Raw genomic sequence first — 17,585 nt, 5'->3', positions numbered from 1 at the left:
ACTCTTCCTATATGACCACAGTAAGAATCTGTTCAATGCTTATCCAGGAAATTTTTGCCTTAACATTTCAATCAAAGGAGCAGCCTGCTTCTGTCTGAGCTGAGTTTTGTGAGGAGATGGAAATGAGGTCGAGTTTCAGAGAAGGATGATATGAGGTACCCAGCAGTAAAATTAGATCAAGCACCACGCTAAGTCAGGAGGAGCAGTTCAATAACTGGCAGGCAAAAACAATGACATTTTTAAGAACAGAGAAGGGTGTGTTTGCCACAATTTTTCACTTTCTCCTCACTTGAGTTCTCAGTATTTTGGATACATTTGTGCCGTAAAAAAAACCCAAAAAAAACCCAAAAAGAAATCAGACTGAAGAACTGACACAGATTTTTTTTTTTTCTTTGGCACTTTAAGAAGAGAATTGTCAATCTCACTTGTGGAGAGCACCAACTGTGCTTTAATATCCAGCAGTGTGAAAAAGGGAGAATATGCAAAATGTGAGGTTTATCCTTATAAGAAAATTACCCTGAAGATGAAAAGTTTTTTCTTCGCTTAAAATTGTGCTGCAATTGAGTTTAAAAATCGTGTTCTCAATTTAACCTTCCTTTGTTGTTTTTTTTTCCAAACAAATAAACATCAGAAACATGGAAACATCAGAAACACAGATTGAATTAGCAATAAATACTCCATTCTCTGACAGAAGCAGGAGCTTTTAAGACAAAAATCAAAAAAATCAATGTGAACACAGAGTTAAACTGGTTAAAAGTAGATGTGGTTACACGCGTGGTGACATTGAGTTAAGTTAGTCCTGATTTAGCACTCTGGCTCTGCACAGGCTGACTTGAAGCCAGTCAAAATACAGAGTTATTAGTATTTCAGCTTAATTCTGGCTTGTCAGGTGGCAGAAGACACCAGAACCTGCTCAGAAGACAAAGACTCCCACGGAGCCCACAAGGGCGAGTCCCCGGGAGCCGCCCCGCTCTCATTATCAGTGCTCTCCCTGTTCCTCTCCCTTCCAAGCTGAGAATACCAATCAGCTCTAATGCTTGGCAGGAATTATTCAGCCTGTTTGGTAAAACTGCCTTCCAGCCACATCTAGGTTGTGACAAAGTTTTCTAATTAAACAGTTTCATTAAGCAGCAGAGCGTACCTTTGCAAATCCCACAGCTGCCAGCCCCATCCTCCTCCCACTGAACTCCAGAGGAGCAGGATCCCTGTATTTACATTTCTCCCTGTCTGGGAGATTTTAGGAATCAATAAGCAAAAGTTATTCTAAGTCTCAAAAAACATGCATTCTCTTTGGGATTCTCTGGGCAAATTGCTTATTGATTTTTCTCAGCACATACTGCTGATTTTCACAGGCCTCGGATTGTTTGGGGGTTTTTCTGGCATTGTGTCATGTAATCATAAAAATTCTCCTCTGATACTATGGATATCACCCAAATTTATAATGTGTCTGAGTCGATATGAACACAGGCTGTCTCAGAACACCAAAGTTATAAGGTTGGTGGTACTGGAGAGAACACAGCACTCATTAAATGAAATCCATCCCACCACACCTCCTCCACTGGACATCCCAGAGAAGTGTCCACATATAACATCCTGACCTCAATGGAGGCTGAAAACATTCCCAAACCCCCTCCACATCTTGAGTAAGCTGACTCCTACTCAGATGTCATGCTCATTCCCACAGAGGTGAAATGCCAAAATGCCCCATGGGTGACTGGACTCAGGTTTTGGGCAATCCCCACTCCTCCCTGAGCAAACCCTCTGGAAGCAGCAATCAGCTCCTCAGCTCCAGGGCCTCCTGCCTGCCCCCAGCCCCTCTGCAGAGCTGCTTGGGAGCATTTCCCCCAGGGTGGCACCTTGTCACCCTGCGTTCCACAGACGTGTCCCCGCACACCTCCATCCAGGAGAGCCCACGGAGCGGCTGCCACCAGGGAATGGCCCAGGAAATCATTCTGTCAGAATGAGAACCACGCTCCAGCAGCCTTGGACACCCTCATCAACCTTCCAGGAGAGGCTTCCCCCTTCCCCATGTTTTTAAAAGAAATGGGAGCAGCTCACAGGGCGATGGCACTCTCCCCACCAGGCAGGGGTGACTCAGGGAGAATTTTAAGGCTGCCACTGAATCACGTAACAAGCTGAGAGAAAGCACGTCTGCCACTGCTCATCATGAGTAAGAACAGTCTCTCAGAGCCCAAATTATGCAAAACACTTATTTTAAATTTCCATCATTCTTTCGTGAGGAAAATCTACCCATTTTTTGCCAGCAAGAAAAGTTTGTGTTTAAAGAGATTTTTTTTTTTCACCTTGTTCATCTAAGAGGACAGAAACAAGAACACTTTTTTTCCCTCAACAACATCTTTGGAGTGGCCCTCCAGCAACTGTCTGTCCACCTCTGCAGATTGCTTCATCCAGAGAGAGCTGTCACATAAGGAGAGTTAATGCATCAGACAGAGACAAGCTGCAGAGACCCACACACTCTCACATATAAATAATATAGGATATGAGCTGTTTGTGTGAGCACAGAGATTTCTGCAGGGCACTTTAATATTTTGTTTACATCTAAAAGTAAATACAGTTCTTTAAACAGCTGCTTCATGGTCCCCAGCTGTCCGTAAATATGAAAAGCGAGTGACATTTGTTTCAAAACAGCCAGTAAATTACATATCCAGAACAAAAACCTAGGAACTCTGCTCAGATTGGTGCTGCAGTGAAAACTTCAGCCAGAGTACAGAACCATCCATGGCAAACATTTCCCTTCCCCACTAACCACCTGGACCCTGAGGTGAGCAGAGGTCAGGGACACTTGCCTGTTGACTAGGAAGGAGTCAGGGACACTTTTCCACGGACGCTTTTCCCAGGCTGTCTTATCTCCAAATGCAGAGTGTCACCAAGCAGCCCCAGCCAGCCCCTTCACCCCTGGACCCTCCTTGCCCCTCAAATCCCCCTTTGACCTCTCCCAGACCTTCTCCACTGTGTTGGGATGGCATGGTCAGGTTTTGGGAGCGAGGTGTGAGCAGCTGCCATAAGAAACCAGCAGTGTCCCAGTGTCCAGCAGAGCCAAGTCCAGCTGGCTCCAGGACACAGCCACCACTGGCCAAGGCTGAGCCCAGCAGGAATGACAGTAACATCTCTGGGATAACAGATATAAGAAGGAAAAAAAATGTTTTTGGGCAGATGGAACCCCTGGCAGAGAAGACTGGGGTGAGAACATGAGAGAGGAACATCTCTGCAGACCCCAGAGTCACTGCAAAAGGGGGGGCAGGAGCTGCTCCAGCTGCTGCAGCTGAGAACACCCTGGGACTGACTCTGTGGGGCAGCCCAGGGTGAAGCAGCTGTGCCCTGCAGCCCATGGAGGGCACAGGGGGCAGAGATGCACCTGCAGCCCCCAGAGGAGCCCACGCCACTGCAGGGAACCCCAAAAGGAGCTGTGGTCTCCTGAGAAGTCCCTGCAGGAGCAGGATGCTGGCAGGGACCTGCAGACCCCTTCAGGGAGGAGCCCTGCATGGTGGAGAAGGTTTGCTGGAATCTGAGACCCTGTGGGGGACCCAGAGTGGAGCAGGATGTGCCTGAAGGACCGACCCTGTGGAAGAGTGACCCACCTGGCAGCAGTTTGTGGAGCACTGCTGCCCTTGGGATGCACTCACATTGCTCCTGGAGAACTGTCTCCACAGGGAACAGAGAGGGAGCAGGGGCAGGACCCACAAAAGCCCAGAATGGTTTGGTTGGAAGGGACCTTAAAACTCATCTTGTCCCATGGGCAGGGATACCTTCCATTAGCCCAGGCTGCTCAGAGTTTTACACACCTGAACACTGTCATTTTTTCCAGCTACAGGGATTGTTACATAAAAAGAGATATAAACCTTTCCTGTCCTGACTTTGATGATATTAAAACAAACTCATTTTGAGTGGGCTGACCTGTCAAGCTTTCTAGATCATTCCCAGGCCTCCTCATTATTTACCACTTCATCAGCCCTCTGTTATCTCCACGCTTTATCTGCATTAAGTTTGCCCTGCTTCTAGATAAAAATATTCAATAGCTTCTGCCTACTCCTAATCCAGGCAGACCTCAGCTCTGGGGAGAGAAAATCAGAAAAAAATCTGATGGTTGTTCTGCAGTAATGACATCTTGAGCTGTGCCAGTCAGGTTTCAATCCAATTAATGTGAACTTCCCTGACATGGTATCGCTTGCTCTTTTACAGAATGTCAAGCAGACTGGGTTAAATGCCTTACAAAAGTCTGCTGGACTAAGTATATCAAGCTCCCCACTTCCTTTGCCACCTACATTTGTAATCTCCTCACGATTGAACAAGTCCAGAGTCTATTTCCATCAACCATGTTCTCTCATGATCGTTCTATTCCTGTCCCCTCATTCCATATTAATTGAATAACATATTAGATCCACAACTGATGTCATGCTACCCAAGCTGGAAGTGCTCAGATGACATGTGGACTGTGATGCAGAGTGTCATTCTTGCTGAATATTTCATCATGTTGCCATTTCTGAGTCACTATTAGAGATTTTATCACCTCCATCTTCCAGTGGGCCAGTAAAGGTTTCTTCTTCCAAAGCTACATAAGAGAATCCTGCTGCCAGCTGTGGTTCTTCCTCTGTGTTTTTAGATTCCACATCATACTGCCAGACAATTTCCTTTTTTGTGTTGCTTTTTTCCCTTTTTGTTTCCTTCATTTCTCCATTGAACACCCTTCTTCCTCTACTGCTGCACTGTGGAATTTCGGTGGGAAGGCTCCAAACTCCATTCTCATTTTATTCTTTCCATTTTTCTTGACAACATATTTTTAGCTTTTAACTTTTCCCACTTGAAGAACTTTCCCATAGGGAAAGTTTCCCACATAGGGACTGCCTCCTGTCTGCACCATCCAACCATTTGGGATCCTCAGCAGCCAACAACTCCCGTCCCACAGAGTGATTTGTCTCCATTCCTCATCCAAAAAGGTCCCAAATTGAGGTGCACTGGGGAAGATCCAACACCTTTAGTGTCAGGAAATGATCTCTGACAGTTTGAGAAGACTGCAGGGGATTAACCAAAGACCTCCTTAGTGCCACAGGATAATTCTGCATCATTCCTCAGCGCATCATCCCTCGGGAACAGGAAAAGCTGAGCTGGGCTGTCCACAGGACTGGACCTGAAAGCACTGTGGGCTTGAGAGAGGCAGAGGGATTGAGCCTCTCCTCTTCCCAGGATTGTCCCACTGGCACAAACTCTTGTCAATGCATTTTTGGACAATGAGGCACAAATGGATGTGGGAAAGTTTGGCCCACCTGCACAGCTCATTTTCCTAAGCACAGCTTTTCAGCCCTACCTAGGCCAACCAAAAAGAAAAGATAGAGCCTAAATCAGGAACTCAGCATCCTGAAGATCACCCTGAAGGCCACTGTTCCTTGTCCCAGCACAGGTGGGGCCTGTGTACCTTCGTATTCCTACCAAAATCAATCATTCCTTGAGATGAAAACTCATCAATCTGATATGAACTCCCAGGCTCTTACTGCAGTCAGCACATGAAGAAAGTCTAAAGAGAGTTCCATCCTCCTCCTACAGCAAACTTCCCAAGGAATCTCTGAAATTGGGTAGGTCCAAAGAGCAGGGGTGTTTGAAATAATAGGAAATGTGCAAACAGAGTTGAATTTTTAAAAACCAGGTAATTGAACATCCAATTTCCCTGCTCCATGCTACCTTCAGCACTGCTGTCAGCGCTGTGTGTTAAATACTAGAAAAGGATGAGTTTGGTGGAGCTGTGAGCTGGCATTGGTGTCACCACCTCCACTGACAATGTCACGTTGGGATGGGGCTTGTGTTCTTCTGGAAACTCCAGCAGAGATCATCAAGGACAACTCACAGAATGTTTGCAAAGCCTCCCTCCCTTCCCAGTGCCACCAATTTCCATGGAAAAACCTCCTGAGCACCTTGTTTATTTTAATAGAATACCTATTGTCTCAGCATCTGGGTCAGAGGAGTCCACACCTCCTTCTCCTCAGCTTCCCCTCTTCTGCTCAAGGTTCTGTAGGAACATCTGTGGCAGAGGGTAAGCCCACCTTACACTAAATTTGCTGAATTAGGCTGATATCTTGGAAATGGTTGTAAGCTTTTCCCCTTTTCTTCTTTATCTGTCACCGCAGAGACAGCCTGGGAGAACAGATTTCATTTCTGAAGCTGGCCAGCAGTAAGTTTTGTCCTGAACTATATTTATTTTTGTGTTTCCAAAAGTTTCCAGTCAGAGTATCAAGTTTAGTTCTTATCAGATAATTACACAGCACTTGCCTCCTGAGGCAATTTTAAATCAATCTCAGGAAAGGCAGTAACTATACACTGTAGATAATTATAGTCCATTAAAGTACCTTAAGATTAGATTCAGAGATCACTAATCACACAAGGTCATAAATGTTCTGCACCTTTCCGTGCTGGTGTCTGAATTTTGATATGTAGCCCTTTTGCAGGAAAAAAAAAAATATTTTCTAGCGTTTTTTATTGAGCAAAATATCAGATGCAAATAGCAAACTAATTAAAAACATGTTAAATTATTGCCCTAAAAGCTATCTCACTTCTCACCAGTCAGTCACGGAGTGAGAATCGAGCATAAAGCAAGACTGTCATTTTAAAGATAGTCTTGACAAAACATGTCATATTTTATATTTAAAATAATGTCTAACCAAACGCCTTCCTTACCCCAGGAAAATGGCTGCTTTAATTGCTGTGAGAGATGTGTGAAGCGTGCCTGTCAAGGATTTGATTAAATGAAGAAGCGCCTCGCGCGTGGCGGCGAGCGGAAATTCTCCAACTCGGTGTTCTCCCTGTGGCAAAACATCATTTTTGCTGAAAACACATCAAATCCATTAAGGCAATCAAAGGCAATCTCTCCCAGGTCAGGCTCTCCCCAGCTGCAGCTCTCCCAGTTCTGTGATCACATCTGTGCAGTGCAGCTCAGCGCTGCCTTGTGCCTGGCGATCACCAGTGGCGGCCCTGGGGCTGCTGCTCTCCTGTGCCCTTGTCACCGTGCCAGGGGACACATCCCACCCTGCCACGCCATCAGACCCTGGGGCAGGAGGTCCCAGCCCTGCCTGCTCCACAGCTGGGCTAACAGGTGACCCTGGAACAGTTTTACCCAACCCAAGCAGAGTTCATCTGTAGACTTATAACTGCAATGTAAACCAGTCTGGGGAAAATGGAATGGCATAAGACTCCAAACAACTTCAGCCAAGGTCACCACCAGGTCTTTTGTGTCGTGACAAGATGGCTTATCTAAGATGTGTCACCCTTATCTTTGTTTTCTGGGTACACCATGTGAGTTTTTCTCACCCCAGTCCTACGCAGCTCCTCTTGCAGCTGGTCCTGCTGCCTCCCAGCCTGCGCAGGATGCACTCCAAGCACTGCCCGCCACCCTCAGGAACTCCAGCTGAACCAAACTTCAATTTGCCCATCAGGTTTCTTCCTAGGGCCTTTCCTGGGAGCATTTTACCAGCAGCACAGGGAGCAATGGCTGCAGTGTCCCAGAGGGGTGTCCACAGGCCAGCCCTGCCCTTGACAAAAGGGATGGAGAAAGACAAGGGGGAATGGCTTCCCACTGCCAGAGGACAGGGTTGGATGGGATATTGGGAGGGAATTGTTCCCTGTGAGGGTGTGAGGCCCTGGCACAGGGTGCCCAGAGAAGCTGTGGCTGCCCCTGGATCCCTGGCAGTGCCCAAGAACAGGTTGGATGGGGCTTGGAGCAGCCTGGGATAGTGGAAGTGTCCCTGCCCAAGGCAGGGTGATTGAAAATTGATCTTTATGGTCCCTTCCCACACAAACCATTCTGTGGTTTTGTGAAAAGACAGTGGGAGGTAAAGATTGACCCTACAGTCAAAAGCAAACCTTGACCTGAAGCAGTTGCACCCCAGCCTTGCTGATCCCACAGTTGTGGAATGCCATTGATTCGTGGTTGGTGGCTCCTCAGACCTCAGAGGAGTGAAACCCCTGCTCAGAGCAGGTATCAGACAGGGCAGGCAGCTCTGGATTACCTCGAGACTGGGTCAAGTGTTTCAGGGATCCCCAGCTGATACTTTAAACTTTTTATTCCCAGACAAGAGGAAAGCAAATATTACACAAAGAAGAATTTGCCTTGGGATAAACAATCTGGTTTTGCAATGGCCCCACATATTGGCATCACAAAAAAAACCTAGTAAGTGCTTCTATATGACATGAAATCATTCAGTGTCACCAGGACCAACTCACCTTGTACTGGAAGCTCTTCAGACCTGTGGAACTGTCATTTCTCAGGTTTTCTGTAAGTTATTTCTCCTAGCTCTGGTTGCACAAAGTAATCTGACAGCAAGTACTATTCTTTGAGAAGAAATTGCACACTTTTTCCAAAGCCCCACCTCTCTAGATGAGTTACATTCAGGGTTAACCTTTCTTGTAATAATTTGATGCCAAAACAACAGTGGGGAATTTACAAGGGTTCTTCCAGGGTTTCAGGAAACTGCCCACAGCCAGACCAGAAACAATAATTATAAAAATAAAAAATAATAATTAAAAAAAAAATTACCTGCCTCACCCAGCATATTCATTAAGGCAAAGTCAGAACCTCTGAAGTATTTTAAATTCCTTTCTTGTGAATCACAGAATCTACCTTCCTGAAGATGAAAGAAAACTCTGGGTGCTCCCACAGAAGGAAACATTCCCCAGAGTGTCACTGACATATTTTATGAAAAATCCTTTTGCCAGGATTTCTTCTCCTGGGAAGTTAGGAAGCTTCAGTTTCTCCATGTTTTGCTCCTCTGGAATGTGGTTTGGAGAATTGTTTACCCAGCATGTGAATTGCTTTTAATTAATGGCCAATCACAGCCAGCTGTATCGGACTCTCTGTCATGAGATTTTATTATTCATTCTTTTTCCAGCCTTCTGATGTCTCCTTTCTCTTTCTTTAGTATAGTTTTAGTATATCATTTTCTGTTAATATAATACAATAAAATAATAAATCAGCCTTCTGAAACATGGAGTCAAGATTCTCATCTCCTCCCTCATGCTGGGGACCCACAAACACCACTGCACCCAGAGCAGTGAGGGCAGGCTTCCTGCTCCACCCTGTGCATCCAGACCTGATCCCTCAGAATTACCCCATCCCCAGGGGATCCATCTCACCCAGCACCAGGCAGCTCCTCTGGGCTGGTTGCTCACACTGCTGCTATTGGAGATTTCTCACACTAGAGAGGAACTGGCACTCTCAGAGAGTAATCACCTAATTTCCTTAGACATCCCCTGCAGAATGAGATTAATTTGTGGTACAGTAGCTCCCTAACCTCAGTCAGAATCTGTGAAGTGTTCCTGCAGAAATACCCAAAAACTGCTGACTTCTTGCACATGCAGAGAGCTGGCTCATTAATTTTTGGCTTGCTCATAATTAAAGACACTAAGGAAGCCTGAAATGACACGGATTCCATATTCCTACAGCCAGCACAGAGAACATGACAGCATTTTCACCCAAAATGCCTGCTTTTGGGGCTGCTGTAAATGGGTTGTAAACATTGAGTACAAGCAATAACTCATTGTTGTAAAGGTCAGAAGACAGAAATCCTCTGTACAAGGCAAAGATTTGTATGCAAGGACATAAACCAGGATTTCAGAACAATGAAGATAATCTGGGGTTTTATGTTTTCTTCTAATTCAATAGCTCACACACACTTAACATTGCAAACATGAGCTGCTCCCCTCATCAGGGAAGCTGCTCAACAGTACACTCAGGTCTGCAGAGAAGTCATTGTAGGATTGGGAGCTGAGTTACCACAATGTCAACAGAGGAACACAGAGAAATCAATTTATTAGATTTTTATTTTTTTTAGTACCTGAATTATCTCAGAAATTGCTAACTGATTTAACTTTCAAAGCTGGGCTTTAGGAAGCTCATCTGGAATATATTATTAATCAGGAGTATTATAAATGTTACATGGTAATGACTGAAACCCTCGGTGAGATCAGGGTTGCCTTGTGTTTGCTTCATACAACTCAGCAGGGGAAAAATCCCAATCCCTAAAACATGTACAGTGTTTGAGAGACAAGGCAGAAAAAAGGTAAAGGAAACACAGACACAATTAAGAAATAAGTCCATGAGTAAACAGCAGGTCCATGATGAAATCAGCAGCAGAATCGATGCCTCTCACATCCCAAATCAGCACCTTGTACACAAAATCATTGTATTCTAATTAAAAATCTTTATCTGTAATAGTTGAACACAGCACAAACCTGAGCTCCATTTCTAGGAGAATGGTATCTCAAAACAACATTCTGGAGGAAGAAAGAAAATACCCAAACCACAGAAAACATCCATACACTGCACTAATTTCCCCAGAAGTGAGAATGTTCCATTTCCTGCTCTGCCCAAGTGAAATCAAGGCTATTCTTCTATTGGGCCAGGAAGGATGACCTCCAACACAAACCAGGATAATCCTTCAACACAAACCTGAAAATCCTTCAGGATACTCAGCACAAGGAGGGGGAAAGCAAATTGGAACCTGACTTTGCAAAGCAGCGCCTGACACATTCCTGTGAGTCCTGCCTGGCCCCAGTCCTTGTGACAAAGTCTATTTAGAAATTTCAGCTAATTACTGTATAATTTAAATACTTGTACAGGAAAGAAGGATCCATTCCTCCCCGGGCTCATCTTGCACACAGCAGGGAAGAGCCTTGCAAACTCCTATACTAAAATCAAATTCATGTTTGCTGAGGCTGCACTAAAAGGGTGTCACCACTCTTCCTTCTTTTCTTCCCTTCTCAAAGGCAAGCAGGGAGCTGACAGCGTGGAGAGATAACAGTGCTTAGCACGGACACCTTCCCTTTCAACCAGCACTGATTTCATGCAGAGGGTTAGACAATCTCCATTTCCATAATATTTCATTTCAATACTCCTCGTGTAATGGAATCTTGGTTAGTTTAATATCACAGCGCTGGTAAATGAAACTCTCATCTCAGTCAGTAAGAACAATGTTTGGTTTTGGCCTAGAGCAGGGAAGAGCGATTGAAGCACTTGGGAATTCATTTCAAAGGCTGTGGAATGCATTTATATGGCCACATCCTCTCTCCCCTCAGACACCCACCAACAGCACGGTCTGTAGGGTGCAGGCTTTGAAAGCATGTGTGAGCAATTGTCAGAATCTAAACGGCAGCCTGAAGGGATGATTAATTAGGAGAACAGCCAGCAAAATGGCACAAACGGCAAACATGAATAACACTTGTCTCAACAAGCATTTCAAACTTCCTTTCATATCCTCACAGGCAGAGCCCAACAAAGATGCAGCACAGGGCCAACTTTCCGAGTTTTTAATCACTTTGGATCATTCAGGCAGTTCTTGATCCGCTTTAATTCCATCAGACAGCAATATTGTCCCCTGCACAAGCCAGAGCTAAAAGCTGCCAAGGTCAGAAGGGGAACAGGAGGGGAGAGAAGCTGGGGAGATGTGTATCACCTACAGCCACACTGCTTCCCAGGAAGGGACAGGAAAAGGGCATTTTTTAGTGACCAGGATAATCCTTTCCCTGTTGGACAATTCACAGAAGGCACAGCTACTCAGCCCTGTGAATAAGGAAAGGCACAGGAATGCCCCAATCTGACCAAACCTCAAAGACTGAATTCCTGCCATCAGTACTGGATGATACAGGAAAATCATTCTTTGCAAGGATCTCTTCCTCCCACTTAGCAAGGACCATGACTAAGAAAAATCAGATTTGCTCATGGCCATCCACCAAACCTCCTTAGGCACAGCCTCCTGGAGCTGTGAGGGAGCCTTTCCTTCAGACAGACACTTCCTTCTGAGGCCAAGGGATGGGAAATTGCTGGCATAATATTTCTCTTAAACAGTTCAATACATCAAAGTGAGCCAATTTTTGTAGTCTTGTACTTCTGACAAGCCCCATATATTAATAAAGGGAAGCACCTGCCTGCTGCTTGAACACATCTTTGGAGTGCTCTGATTTTATCACTCATAGTTATGTCTTGGCTGAGGATAAGTTTTGAGGGAAAAAAAAACCAAAATACAAAAAGCTGGAACAAGGCATGAGTTTTAGGAGCACTTGAATTGAACATTTTTACCTTCTAATCCTGCTTATTGTGTTCCAAGACTTTATGATCTCATCCAAGAGTTGTGACCAAACTCATTTAAAAGTATTAAATCATTAAATAAATACTAATATCAATTTAGATTATGATCATTAAATACAGCTTCTTTACTCCTGAAGTGGGGGGTAGCCAAAAGAAGCCACCAGTATCTTTGCTGTCTAAGAATTATTGGCTGAGCAACATCTATTGACCATCAGAAAAAACCAGCAGAGAATATTCTTAACACCCAGTTGCAGTAGAAAACACCAATGTGAGTATTACAAACAAAGAGTGGAGTGATATGGGGGAGACATCTTACCTCATTCTCAAACTAATTTACACTGTTCCTCAAATAATCTCAGTTTTTATTCTCTCCAAAGGTGTGTTTGAAAGTTTGCAGTCATTCCTTTCCACTGCAGGGTTAGTGTCAGGTCAGTAGCACTCAGCTACATTGGAAAACTTCTATTTTTAAAACTACTTTAAGATTTTTTTTTTCCCAAGAAAATTCAAAATGTAAAAGCTTTGATCATTACGCTATTGAGTCTCACTTTTTGGTACCTATTTAGTTGATTTTTTAAGACACAGTAAAACTTTGGCTAGTTTAGCACTGCAGTAAATAAGATGCTCCTTGCTGTGAATAAATATCCAAACGTTGGTAATATTTCCGTGGTGGAGATAAATGCTTCCTTTGCTGCTAAAAGTATCTTTATCAAGATTCATGAGACCAGGAACCTGCTGCTCCCACAGCACAGCTACTCCAGGTTGTAAAGCCATGGGGTACCCTGCTCCTGGGTGGGCTCTTGGACACAATTTTCTTGTCTCCAGGCCAGGGGTGCCACCACCTTCGGGGCATTTACATGACAAACAAAGGTGACAGCCCGGCAAACCAGTCTGGCTGCAAAGTTACAGCACTGTGATAACAGCCAGCCCTGATGAACGGGCTCCTGAGGGAATCAGGCTGGGCTTAAACATAAAATATTACACAATAAAAGCTTGCAAGGCAAACCATGATTTAAAGAGAGGAGAAAATCTAATCCTGATGAGCTTGAGATGCATTAAATACACCGCGGTTTTGAGAGCTTTCCAGAGATGCCTTCTGGTGTATAAACCACGGGATCCTGGGGTGTCTTGGGTGGGAAGGGACCTCAGAGACCTCATCCCACCCCCTGCCATGGGCAGGGACACCTTCCATTAGCCCAGGTTGCTCCAAGCCCCATCCAACCTGTTCTTGGGCACTTCCAGGGATCCAGGGGCAGCCACAGCTTCTCTGGGCACCCTGTGCCAGGGCCTGCCCACCCTCACAGGGAACAATTCCTTCCCAATATCCCATCTAACCCTGCCCTCCTGCAATTTAAAGCCATTCCCCCTTCTCCTGTCCCTCTATCCCTTGCCCCAAGTCCCTCTCCAGCTCTCCTGGAGCCCCTTTGGGCACTGGAAGGGGCTCTAAGATCTCCCCAGAGACTTCTCCAGGCTGAACAACCCCAGAAAGTTAAGGCATATGGGATGAATACAACTAGAAAGGGAAACAAACCAAAAATTATCAACCAAACACCTGGAAAAGAGAAGCAAAGAATTCCTTCAAAGTGTATTCACTACTGAGAGCACAGAGCAAGGATTTCACACTGGCTCAATTCATTTGAGGGGGAGACAGATGGGTTTGGGGGTTTTTTTAAGGGAACATCATAAAGGACACATAAAACCCTGTTCTGCCTTTCACAGGACCTGAAGGGCAAAGACCTTGTGAAATAAAGAGAAATGTGAAGCAATCACACTGCAGCAATGACCTTAGAGATTGCTCTTTATTTGTTCGGGGTTTTCTGTTATTTTCTGTTATAAATCCAACGGTGTCTAAATGAAACATTGTTTAAAATCTTATGGCATTAATTCTTAATGAAAAAAGCACTCACTGGCACTGGCAGCCTTCTGCCATCTAGCAAAGACTCAGAATTTTATCAGGGATCCTAATTAGGGCTCATTACCTGAAGGAAGGCACTGGGTGAGGTTTGTTTTCTCTGAAATCCTGACTCCTGCAAGGCCCATGGAGGAAGAGGAGCAAAGGAGCTGAGCCACTCTCCCAGCTGAGGTGTGGAGCTCACACTGCTGCCCAGCCTCCTGCTTCCCAAAGCCAGAGGTTACACGAAGAAGGTCCTGGAATAAAATCCTGATAGGGAGGAGTTTGGGTGGTTTGATTTTTCTGGGACCTTCGTGCCTGCAGTGGAACAAACCTGTGCTTAGCACAGTGTTATATTTAGCTCAAAAACAATGCAGTGCACAGCCTTTGGGTCTTTCACAGCAGAAAAGTCTGTAATTTAATTCCAAAGACTGCAATTGCCAGGGCTGCAGTGAGCTGAAACCATTCCAGCAACCAGAGCTAATCCTGTAAAAAACATGGAATATAAAAATAGCAGCCCTTCAAATGAAGGGAAAGTCAGTGCAGAGAGAACAGGCTACTGCTTTACAGGCATTTTATTGCAACACCTGTCGTAGGGCACTGGCTTCATTTCTGCATCAATACCAGCACAAATTGATCAAATCTAGAGGTCTGATAAAGCAAAACATATTCTGTATGAAGCACACCAAAGACAGGAGGGGTTGGGTAGATGTCAGAAAATCCACAGTTCACCTGACTATCCAAAAGCTTATTTAGATCAAGACTAAACATGTTTTGTGAATTTTATTTTATTTTATTTCATTTACAAAACAGATCTGAAATCCCTTTGTGGACACTGGACTTTAGCTGAAAACACCACCACCATCATTTGCTGCCTCTTTACTCATCTTGCCTTCTATGTGATTTTTCTGGAAGTGCAAAGACAGGGAAAAGAAAGGGCAAATAGTAGTTATTCGAACATCAAAGAATAATAGTCTGTCCTAAAATCCAGGATTTTTTTCCTTGCACTGGAATCTGTCCTAATTGTAAACAGAGTTACAGTCACAGTTTTTAAATTTTGTTGCTTATATTTTGCATGTATAAGGATTCCATAATTCCTGCATCCTTGGAGTCCATGGGAGTTTGTCAGACTCTCTCCTTTCCTTAGAGAGAAATGGTTCCAAATGTAACAGCTGAATTTATAGCACTGATTTGATGTGAAAGATATGAAAACAATGACCAGGCTGCCACAGAGGAGAAGAGGAAGAAAAGGAGCCTTAACTAAAATCACAGCTAGTGCAGACACGTGGGACAAGCCTGGCTCCCAGTTTTTAATGCTTCATGTGCACAAGGCTAAGTGCTTCTGCCCAAAAGGCAAAATAAGAGACTCCCTCCAGATTAAAAAGTCAATTTTTTTAAAAGCATTAAGGAACAATGAATCATTTCCTAAAGAAGCATTTCTTCTTGGAAAAAGCAGGGAAAGATTTGGAATATTCTTCATGAATGCAGCATTTAACAAATTCCTCCATGAAGTCCTTTATAGACTCTCCTAAAAAAAACAAGTAGTTGCCATGCTACAGGTCACTCAATTCATCAATAAGGGGATTAATTTTGTGGTATAAACTGCATTTAGCTGCCTTACCTCCCCTGAACTGTATTGTCCATCAAAAATAAACCCTCCTTGGTGCAAGGCAGAGGTTTCTGTGACCCCCTGAGTTCTGTGCTGAGCTCTACAGGAGAAGAATTGGACCAAGAGTTTCATGGGTATCTCATGCTTTTATAGGGAGGTGGTGGAGTTTACATCCTTGGAAATAAACAACAACAACAACAACAAAAAGGAATTTGAGAAAGCTACAGTACCTTCCAAATTAGCTGTGCTCTAAGTGAGGGAAGATAAAGATGACCCCAGGAACCCTTCTGAGTTAAAGAATTGTAGTTAATAGAAATAGAAATAACAAAACTATTCTGTTTAACAGAATAATAAATAAAGCAACTTAATTTACTAACTAAAGAATAAGCTCAAATATAAAACATAAATAATTGAGTAAAGTGAAATTCTATTATTCTGAGAAGCAGCTACAAAATTATGTGCTCTTTGAAGTACAAAATTGAGCTTTACTACATGAAACAACTTCATTTTTCATGTAGGCCACAAATCATATTCCTAAGTACCTAAGACAGGTGATAACAAATTAGATTCCCAGTCACAGGAAAACTTGCTCTCTCTTCTTCTCTACAGCAGCAGGTGCCCGTTTTAAAATGCTTTGCTTTAAGCACATATTTAAAGCAAATTTATGGGTGAGTTGGGAGAGAATATATCAGTTTAAAAAAGAGTATTGGAGAAGAACAGGGAGGTGGTGGAGTCCCCATTCCTGGAGGTGTCCAAGGGAAAGGTGGATGTGGCACTCAGTGCTTTGGTTGGGTTGACGAGGTGGGGATCGGTCACGGGTTGGACTCGATGGTCTGGGAGGGCTTTTCCAGCCTCAGAGATCCTGGGATTCTGCATTTCAGGGCAGAGTTTGGGGTTAGGGAAAGTGCAATGCCAGGGGATGCTGTGCAGGCCTCCTGGCAGCTCAGTGAGCCCCAGCTGGGTGGTGATGCCTCGTGGTGCAGACACAGCCCCAAGAGCCCAAAGCTGTGTCGCCATCCCAAGTGCAAAGCCCGAGGGACACCGGGAACACATCTGCCTGCTCAGATCGTGTCTGCTCCACTGAGCCCACAGCCTCTCCCTGCTGGGGTGGCTTCCCCAGCCCATGGCCTCATTCTGCAAAGGCCATTGTGGGTACAAACCTCTGCTCACAATGGCGATGCCTCAGGTTTGAGCTTTTCTATTTTTCAGATTCTGTGCTGCTTTAGTGTGTGATCTGGGCTTCCTATTAAGTGTTGGTAAGCTCTCTGCACAGAGCAGGGAGACAAAACAATTCCTTCTCTAGCTGGGGACCAAGGACAAATGATCCCAATCTCAGCCCAAGAGCACAAACACCGTGGGCTGGAGAGAGAAAAACAAGAGGGATGGGACTGCAGGGGCTAAAGCTGGAACTGGACAATGAACTCCAAGATGCAAATGGAGCAGAACTGATCCCAGGGAGAGACCCCATGACCAGGTGTCCATTTTTGTGACCATTTTGGTTCCCCTTAGGTGCAGCCCTGGCTGGGCTCTTGTGCTGCCCAAGGTGGACCCATTGAGGCCTTTTAATAAATCCCTGCTTTATTATTTAGCTCTGTCTAGCCTCTGCTCTAGGTCAGCCCACACAAGGCATCAATGGGATTAACACAATTCCACAAAACTGGGTTTATTCCCATCCCTGAGCACACAGCTGCCTGAAACACCATCCAGGAAAAAATACTCTGGGATATTTTTTAATCCTCTCAAGCAGTGCTCCCCTGACAGCCAAGAAAATAACCTGAGCCCTTCAAGTTACTGTCTTCCCCCTGGTTTTCTGAATATTTTATAAGAATCCCATAGCAAAATAGGAAATATCTGTGCATAAAGAATTATGGTATTGATTTAGTTCTCATAGTTATAAAATATAAACCAGGTACCAAAGAACAACCATTCTCAACCTTTCAGTTGTTCTATTTTGTATTCCATTTCATGTTCACAGCCTGATACAACATTTATTTATATTATTG

Source organism: Fringilla coelebs (assembly GCF_963513975.1).
Source record: "Fringilla coelebs genome assembly, chromosome: 9".
Lineage (NCBI taxonomy): Eukaryota > Metazoa > Chordata > Aves > Passeriformes > Fringillidae > Fringilla > Fringilla coelebs.
This window is presented reverse-complemented; position numbering follows the sequence as displayed.